This window comes from Takifugu rubripes, chromosome 19 (assembly GCF_901000725.2).
Source record: "Takifugu rubripes chromosome 19, fTakRub1.2, whole genome shotgun sequence".
NCBI classification, from domain to species: domain Eukaryota; kingdom Metazoa; phylum Chordata; class Actinopteri; order Tetraodontiformes; family Tetraodontidae; genus Takifugu; species Takifugu rubripes.
In genome coordinates, this window is record NC_042303.1 from 1262450 (window position 1) to 1272171 (window position 9722).

General features: G+C 56.4%; 1 protein-coding gene across 8 annotated transcripts in view; it reads left to right on the top strand.

The window, feature by feature from the left end:
• Window positions 1-9722, top strand: part of LOC105418562 (WW domain-binding protein 11-like) — a 1118483-nt gene that overhangs the window by 666676 nt on the left and 442085 nt on the right. The window lies entirely within an intron of this gene.

Genomic DNA, 9722 nt, shown 5'->3' on the forward strand with positions numbered 1-9722 from the left:
ACTCTAGCCCTAACCCTAGCCCTAACCCTAACCCTAGCCCTAACTCTAGCCCTAACCCTAACCCTAACCCTAACCCTAACCCTAGCCCTAACTCTAGCCCTAACCCTAGCCCTAACCCTAACCCTAGCCCTAACTCTAGCCCTAACCCTAGCCCTAACCCTAACCCTAGCCCTAACTCTAGCCCTAACCCTAGCCCTAACCCTAACCCTAACTCTAGCCCTAACCCTAGCCCTAACCCTAACCCAGGCATGGGCAAACTAAGGCCCGGGGGCCACACGCGGCCCGTTAAACGTTTTAATCCGGCCCGCCAAACTTGAAAAATTAAATGAATAAACCTTGTTAATGTTAAATTTTCACTGCAATTCTGGTGTTTTCCCACTAGAAAAAAGACAGTCAGGAGGAGAGTGATGGTGATATCCTGAAGGATAACAGAACTTTCAGTGCTTTAAAATAGAAATGGTTATTCATTTTTTTTAAAAAGGCACATTTTATTCATTTGATTTTAAGTGTTTTAAGACTCATTCCAAAGTCAGATATTTTGTCTCTTCATTTTCATTTGAAATTAAAGCACATGTTTTCTCCATATCCCAAGATGTGTATTTTTTCTCCAATGAGGTGAGGTTACCAAAGCACTCCATCCATCCATCTGCTCCTGGTCCGGCCCCTTTGTCAAATGTTAGAACCCATTGTGGCCCACGAATCAAAATGTTTGCCCACCCCTGCCCTAACCCTAACCCTAACTCTAACCCTAACCCTAACCCTAACCCTAGCCCTAACTCTAGCCCTAACTCTAGCCCTAACTCTAGCCCTAACCCTAGCCCTAACTCTAGCCCTAACTCTAACCCTAACCCTAGCCCTAACCCTAGCCCTAACCCTAACCCTAACTCTAACCCTAACCCTAACCCTAGCCCTAACTCTAGCCCTAACCCTAGCCCTAACTCTAGCCCTAACCCTAGCCCTAACTCTAGCCCTAACCCTAGCCCTAACTCTAGCCCTAACTCTAGCCCTAACCCTAACCCTAACCCTAGCCCTAGCCCTAACTCTAGCCCTAACTCTAGCCCTAACTCTAGCCCTAACCCTAGCCCTAACCCTAGCCCTAACTCTAGCCCTAACCCTAGCCCTAACCCTAGCCCTAACTCTAGCCCTAACTCTAGCCCTAACCCTAACCCTAGCCCTAACCCTAGCCCAACGGTGGATGTTTGCACCATTGTCACTACCTGTCCTGCTTGGGACCATAACCTTTGTGGACAGGCGTCAGACACCGACAGGGTGGTGGCCTCACAGTTCAGGACGGGCCGTCGGGGATTCACACGACAGGAAGGGAACAACAGAACCTTCAGGTCGGGTTAGTGGTTTCACTGGTATGTGCGCTGCTTCATCCCTTTACCAGCTAGTCCACTTCAGTACGCCTCAGCGGTGCAGCTAGTAAACAGCAACTTCTGTGTGTGTGTGTGTGTGTGTGTGTGTGTGTGTGTGTGTCTGTGTGTGTGTTCTTGTACTTGCTACATGTTGGGTTCCAAAATACTAGTTGTACTAACAAAACGGTGCATTTGTGGGACGTAAGGGCATTTTGGCTGGTCCTCACAGCTTCAAAGGACTGTTGGAGGGTTAAGGCCTGGTTTTAAGGTTGAGGTTAGGACTGGGTCAGGGTAAAGGTCAGGGTCAGGAGCTGGGTAATGCATTATGTCTATAAAAGTCCTCACCAAGATAGAAGGACAAAGATGTGTGTGTGTGTGTTTACTTTACTTGCCCAATGTCATGTTTGCTGTGTATATCACATGCTTGATAACCTGTTGTTTAAAAGTTTTGTGTGTGTGTGTGTGTGTGTAATTAGGCTAGGAAGCTTGTGTCTAAAATACCAAAATTATCACTTAAATATGCAGAAATAGCTCAACAGCTGTACGGCTCCAGTAATCGTAAAGTTTCCTTTTAGCTAAAACACTTTATTTCAGTGTGTTGCTCGAGACTGATGAAACTAGTGAAGGAAACACATCAAAATGTGCCAGCGAAGAAATAGACACAGGAGCAAAACAAAGCTGGTCTTTACTGGTGGTCATTAATGGCTGGTGTTGGTTGGGTTAGGGTTAAAACAGTGGATTCCAGAGATTGTGTGGTTTCCCACACTCACAAACGCACCGTCCTGGCTGTTGGCGCCTCCCTCGTCAGCCGCTGACCGGCTGCTGAAGTTTGGATCACCAGGTCCTCACGGCCTCCTCCAGGCAGTAAACAGGAACAAAGGTCCAGAAGGCTGGTTGCCCTGGCGACACCTCCCTGCAGACAACCTGCTGGACAGGCCAACGAGGCTGGAACAGGCTGGGGAAGGCCGACAGACGGATCAGCGTCCAGAACAAAAGAGCTGAGGGCCAACGTTCCTCTCCGACCCTCCTCAGGCAGAACAGGACTCGGAGGAGAAGGTTCTGTTTGTTTCGGCCTCACAGGTAAAACGTCGTCTCCAAAAGTCACATCCGGGTTTTTATAGTCATGTTATAACTGGAACCAAAGTCCGCTTTAATCTCAGAACAGCACCAGTGGAATAAAGGTCTGCGAAAACCCCTGAGAGTCCAGGGTCCCCATCTTGGATCCCACCCAGACCAGTCGGTCCTGTGATCAGTCGCTGCTCAAGGTCCTGATCATTGATCTCACCCCACCGTGGGAGGGAGGTCTCCAGCGCCTTAAATACCCTGACCCGGGGGCAGAGGGCAGGGGGTCAGGCTGGGCGGCCACCGTCCAGGGGCTGGTGTGGGGACGCCGGCGGGAGCAACACTGCGAGAGGCCCACAAAGAGCTAGCAGAGGAGCCCCCATGGAGCTGCCCGTCCTCAGTCACGGGGCCTGGATCAAGACCAGCAGGACGCTAACATACAGACGTCTGAAGAAAGTCCTCTGCACCAGGGTCAGGACAGACCAGCCTGGCCCTGCAGGAGGCGGCTCAGGTGGTCTTTGGTGGGCCTCCTCCAGATGTTTGGCCGAGCACAGAGAAGAAGCCTCAACAGGAGCCACGGACGAGGGTTCAGATGTTGGGGTTCTCGACTGCTGCTGTAGTCCACCGGAGCCCATGAGGACCTCCCCGGCTGAGCCAGGGCGTACAGACGGCACACGCTCACCTGGTGAGCTGCCACCTTCCGTCGGCCTGGGGGGGCGGTCGGCGCTGCCACGGACCGCCGTACAGGCCTTCGTTAAGGACTGTGTGTTTGCAGAGGGCCACACACACACACACACACACACTACCTGGCGCCACGGCAACGTCAGGTTTCCGTGGTGAGGGCCAACTGGAAAGGTTATTGCAATGTTTCCCCGCGCAGCTAACTCGGGGGACAGGACTGGCAGGAAGTGTGTGTGTGTGTGTGTGTGTGTGTGTGTGTGTGTGTGTGTGTGTGTGTGGTCAGAAAGGAAACAGACTCTGAACGAGAGTGCGTCACCTGGGGACTCCAGAGCTTATCTGCACTCTCACCTGGCGTCACGCTCACTCGGCCGCTCGGAGAACTGTGATTATCTAAACCAGGTCTGAACGTCCTGTCCTCCTAAAGGTTGGGCTCCATCCTGGGCCGCCTCTTATCTGTGGGCTCCAGGGGGGCCCTTTCATCCCGCCGCCGTCGGCCCTCAGATAACAAATGTCACGTTTGATCCTGAAACCATCGGTTAACATTTAAATTTGGTGTCTGTTGCCCAGCCAGAACCGCTGCCGGGCTCTCAGCCTTAGAACCGCTCGTATGTGAGACAGGACGTGGAGCTGAACTGGTTTCAGCACGTCAGTGATTGAATGTTTCTTTAAACATTGTTTCTTTTAGAATAACCAGGATCTCAGCTGGAACCTGACGTTTCCGCTGCTTCGTCCAACCCTCTCACCTCTGACACCAGCTCATCCTGTTCAGGCAGGTGAGCGGAAAGGTTCCAGCCTCCTGAGGACTTCAGCCCGGGTGGAAAACCTCTGTGGACACAACCGCTCCCCGGTCGCCCTCTGGCGGCGGCGCCCCGAACTGCAGCTGCCGCAACACCGCGCGTTTGTGCGCGTCATGACGTCACCTGTTCACCTGTCTCACCGTCCAGTAACAGGAGACAGTGTCAGGTGACTCTGGCCTGGAGGTCGCACCACTCACCTGTCTCACCCTCCACCGTCCAGTAACAGGAGACAGTGTCAGGTGACTCTGGCCTGGAGGTCGCACCACTCACCTGTCTCACCCTCCACCCTCCAGTAACAGGAGACAGTGTCAGGTGACTCTGGCCTGGAGGTCGCACCACTCACCTGTCTCACCCTCCACCGTCCAGTAACAGGAGACAGTGTCAGGTGACTCTGGCCTGGAGGTCGCACCACTCACCTGTCTCACCGTCCAGTAACAGGAGACAGTGTCAGGTGACTCTGGCCTGGAGGTCGCACCACTCACCTGTCTCACCCTCCACCGTCCAGTAACAGGAGACAGTGTCAGGTGACTCTGGCCTGGAGGTCGCACCACTCACCTGTCTCACCCTCCAGTAACAGGAGACAGTGTCAGGTGACTCTGGCCTGGAGGTCGCACCACTCACCTGTCTCACCTGTCTCACCGTCCAGTAACAGGAGACAGTGTCAGGTGACTCTGGCCTGGAGGTCGCACCACTCACCTGTCTCACCCTCCACCGTCCAGTAACAGGAGACAGTGTCAGGTGACTCCGGCCTGGAGGTCGCACCACTCACCTGTCTCACCCTTCACCGTCCAGTAACAGGAGACAGTGACGGGTGACTCTGGCCTGGAGGTCGCACCACTCACCTGTCTCACCTGTCTCACCCTTCACCGTCCAGTAACAGGAGACAGTGTCAGGTGACTCTGGCCTGGAGGTCGCACCACTCACCTGTCTCACCCTCCAGTAACAGGAGACAGTGTCAGGTGACTCCGGCCTGGAGGTCACACCACTCACCTGTCTCACCCTCCAGTAACAGGAGACAGTGTCAGGTGACTCCGGCCTGGAGGTCGCACCACTCACCTGTCTCACCCTTCACCGTCCAGTAACAGGAGACAGTGTCAGGTGACTCTGGCCTGGAGGTCGCACCACTCACCTGTCTCACCGTCCAGTAACAGGAGACAGTGTCAGGTGACTCTGGCCTGAAGGTCACACCACTCACCTGTCTCACCGTCCAGTAACAGGAGACAGTGTCAGGTGACTCTGGCCTGAAGGTCACACCACTCACCTGTCTCACCCATCACCGTCCAGTAACAGGAGACAGTGTCAGGTGACTCCGGCCTGGAGGTCGCACCACTCACCTGTCTCACCCTCCAGTAACAGGAGACAGTGTCAGGTGACTCCGGCCTGGAGGTCGCACCACTCACCTGTCTCACCGTCCAGTAACAGGAGACAGTGTCAGGTGACTCTGGCCTGGAGGTCGCACCACTCACCTGTCTCACCGTCCAGTAACAGGAGAGTGTCAGGTGACTCCGGCCTGGAGGTCGCACCACTCACCTGTCTCACCCTCCAGTAACAGGAGACAGTGTCAGGTGACTCCGGCCTGGAGGTCGCACCACTCACCTGTCTCACCCTCCACCGTCCAGTAACAGGAGATGTGTCGGGTGACTCCGGCCTGGAGGTCGCACCACTCACCTGTCTCACCCATCACCGTCCAGTAACAGGAGACAGTGTCAGGTGACTCTGGCCTGGAGGTCGCACCACTCACCTGTCTCACCCTTCACCGTCCAGTAACAGGAGACAGTGTCAGGTGACTCTGGCCTGGAGGTCGCACCACTCACCTGTCTCACCCTCCAGTAACAGGAGACAGTGTCAGGTGACTCTGGCCTGGAGGTCGCACCACTCACCTGTCTCACCCTTCACCGTCCAGTAACAGGAGACAGTGTCAGGTGACTCTGGCCTGGAGGTCGCACCACTCACCAGTCTCACCCTTCACTGTCCAGTAACAGGAGACAGTGACGGGTGACTCTGGCCTGGAGGTTGCACCACTCACCTGTCTCACCGTCCAGTAACAGGAGACAGTGTCAGGTGACTCTGGCCTGGAGGTCGCACCACTCACCTGTCTCACCGTCCAGTAACAGGAGACAGTGTCAGGTGACTCTGGCCTGGAGGTCGCACCACTCACCTGTCTCACCGTCCAGTAACAGGAGACAGTGTCAGGTGACTCTGGCCTGGAGGTCGCACCACTCACCTGTCTCACCGTCAGTAACAGGAGACAGTGTCAGGTGACTCTGGCCTGGAGGTCGCACCACTCACCTGTCTCACCGTCCAGTAACAGGAGACAGTGTCAGGTGACTCTGGCCTGGAGGTCGCACCACTCACCTGTCTCACCCTTCACCGTCCAGTAACAGGAGACAGTGTCAGGTGACTCTGGCCTGGAGGTCGCACCACTCACCTGTCTCACCCTTCACCGTCCAGTAACAGGAGACAGTGTCAGGTGACTCTGGCCTGGAGGTCGCACCACTCACCCGTCTCACCCTCCAGCGTCCAGTGACAGGAGACAGTGTCAGGTGACTCTGGCCTGGAGGTCGCACCACTCACCTGTCTCACCCTTCACCGTCCAGTAACAGGAGACAGTGTCAGGTGACTCTGGCCTGGAGGTCGCACCACTCACCCGTCTCACCCTCCAGCGTCCAGTGACAGGAGACAGTGTCAGGTGACTCTGGCCTGGAGGTCGCACCACTCACCTGTCTCACCCTCCAGTAACAGGAGACAGTGTCAGGTGACTCTGGCCTGGAGGTCGCACCACTCACCTGTCTCACCCTCCACCGTCCAGTAACAGGAGACAGTGTCAGGTGACTCTGGCCTGGAGGTCGCACCACTCACCTGTCTCACCCTCCAGTAACAGGAGACAGTGTCAGGTGACTCTGGCCTGGAGGTCGCACCACTCACCTGTCTCACCTGTCTCACCGTCCAGTAACAGGAGACAGTGTCAGGTGACTCTGGCCTGGAGGTCGCACCACTCACCTGTCTCACCCTCCACCGTCCAGTAACAGGAGACAGTGTCAGGTGACTCCGGCCTGGAGGTCGCACCACTCACCTGTCTCACCCTTCACCGTCCAGTAACAGGAGACAGTGACGGGTGACTCTGGCCTGGAGGTCGCACCACTCACCTGTCTCACCTGTCTCACCCTTCACCGTCCAGTAACAGGAGACAGTGTCAGGTGACTCTGGCCTGGAGGTCGCACCACTCACCTGTCTCACCCTCCAGTAACAGGAGACAGTGTCAGGTGACTCCGGCCTGGAGGTCACACCACTCACCTGTCTCACCCTCCAGTAACAGGAGACAGTGTCAGGTGACTCCGGCCTGGAGGTCGCACCACTCACCTGTCTCACCCTTCACCGTCCAGTAACAGGAGACAGTGTCAGGTGACTCTGGCCTGGAGGTCGCACCACTCACCTGTCTCACCGTCCAGTAACAGGAGACAGTGTCAGGTGACTCTGGCCTGAAGGTCACACCACTCACCTGTCTCACCGTCCAGTAACAGGAGACAGTGTCAGGTGACTCTGGCCTGAAGGTCACACCACTCACCTGTCTCACCCATCACCGTCCAGTAACAGGAGACAGTGTCAGGTGACTCCGGCCTGGAGGTCGCACCACTCACCTGTCTCACCCTCCAGTAACAGGAGACAGTGTCAGGTGACTCCGGCCTGGAGGTCGCACCACTCACCTGTCTCACCGTCCAGTAACAGGAGACAGTGTCAGGTGACTCTGGCCTGGAGGTCGCACCACTCACCTGTCTCACCGTCCAGTAACAGGAGAGTGTCAGGTGACTCCGGCCTGGAGGTCGCACCACTCACCTGTCTCACCCTCCAGTAACAGGAGACAGTGTCAGGTGACTCCGGCCTGGAGGTCGCACCACTCACCTGTCTCACCCTCCACCGTCCAGTAACAGGAGATGTGTCGGGTGACTCCGGCCTGGAGGTCGCACCACTCACCTGTCTCACCCATCACCGTCCAGTAACAGGAGACAGTGTCAGGTGACTCTGGCCTGGAGGTCGCACTACTCACCTGTCTCACCCTTCACCGTCCAGTAACAGGAGACAGTGTCAGGTGACTCTGGCCTGGAGGTCGCATCACTCACCTGTCTCACCCTCCAGTAACAGGAGACAGTGTCAGGTGACTCTGGCCTGGAGGTCGCACCACTCACCTGTCTCACCCTTCACCGTCCAGTAACAGGAGACAGTGTCAGGTGACTCTGGCCTGGAGGTCGCACCACTCACCAGTCTCACCCTTCACTGTCCAGTAACAGGAGACAGTGACGGGTGACTCTGGCCTGGAGGTTGCACCACTCACCTGTCTCACCGTCCAGTAACAGGAGACAGTGTCAGGTGACTCTGGCCTGGAGGTCGCACCACTCACCTGTCTCACCGTCCAGTAACAGGAGACAGTGTCAGGTGACTCTGGCCTGGAGGTCGCACCACTCACCTGTCTCACCCTTCACCGTCCAGTAACAGGAGACAGTGTCAGGTGACTCTGGCCTGGAGGTCGCACCACTCACCTGTCTCACCCTTCACCGTCCAGTAACAGGAGACAGTGTCAGGTGACTCTGGCCTGGAGGTCGCACCACTCACCTGTCTCACCCTCCACCGTCCAGTAACAGGAGACAGTGACGGGTGACTCTGGCCTGGAGGTTGCACCACTCACCTGTCTCACCCTTCACCGTCCAGTAACAGGAGACAGTGACGGGTGACTCTGGCCTGGAGGTTGCACCACTCACCTGTCTCACCGTCCAGTAACAGGAGACAGTGTCAGGTGACTCTGGCCTGGAGGTCGCACCACTCACCTGTCTCACCGTCCAGTAACAGGAGACAGTGTCAGGTGACTCTGGCCTGGAGGTCGCACCACTCACCTGTCTCACCCTTCACCGTCCAGTAACAGGAGACAGTGTCAGGTGACTCTGGCCTGGAGGTCGCACCACTCACCTGTCTCACCCTTCACCGTCCAGTAACAGGAGACAGTGTCAGGTGACTCTGGCCTGGAGGTCGCACCACTCACCCGTCTCACCCTCCAGCGTCCAGTGACAGGAGACAGTGTCAGGTGACTCTGGCCTGGAGGTCGCACCACTCACCTGTCCTCACCCTTCACCGTCCAGTAACAGGAGACAGTGTCAGGTGACTCTGGCCTGGAGGTCGCACCACTCACCCGTCTCACCCTCCAGCGTCCAGTGACAGGAGACAGTGTCAGGTGACTCTGGCCTGGAGGTCGCACCACTCACCTGTCTCACCCTCCAGTAACAGGAGACAGTGTCAGGTGACTCTGGCCTGGATGTCGCACCACTCACCTGTCTCACCCTCCACCGTCCAGTAACAGGAGACAGTGTCAGGTGACTCTGGCCTGGAGGTCGCACCACTCACCTGTCTCACCCTCCAGTAACAGGAGACAGTGTCAGGTGACTCTGGCCTGGAGGTCACACCACTCACCTGTCTCACCCTCCAGTAACAGGAGACAGTGTCAGGTGACTCTGGCCTGGAGGTCGCACCACTCACCTGTCTCACCTGTCTCACCCTCCAGTAAGAGGAGACAGTGTCAGGGTTCCTGCCGCTGGGTTAAATGACCTGGTGCACGAGCGCCGGTTGGTTCACCGTGCACGAGCGCCGGTTGGTTCACCGTGCACGAGCGCCGGTTGGTTCACTACCGCTACTCTTTGGACACCTCGTTAAAAACATCGTCGGCCTTTAGAAAAGTTGAATTACCGCGCAGCAAATTCCACTGCAGGGCGTGTTTACAGAGTTAGCTTGGGAGAATAAACACGAGCACATTTTCAAGCTGTTCTGTGCAGCCGTTACC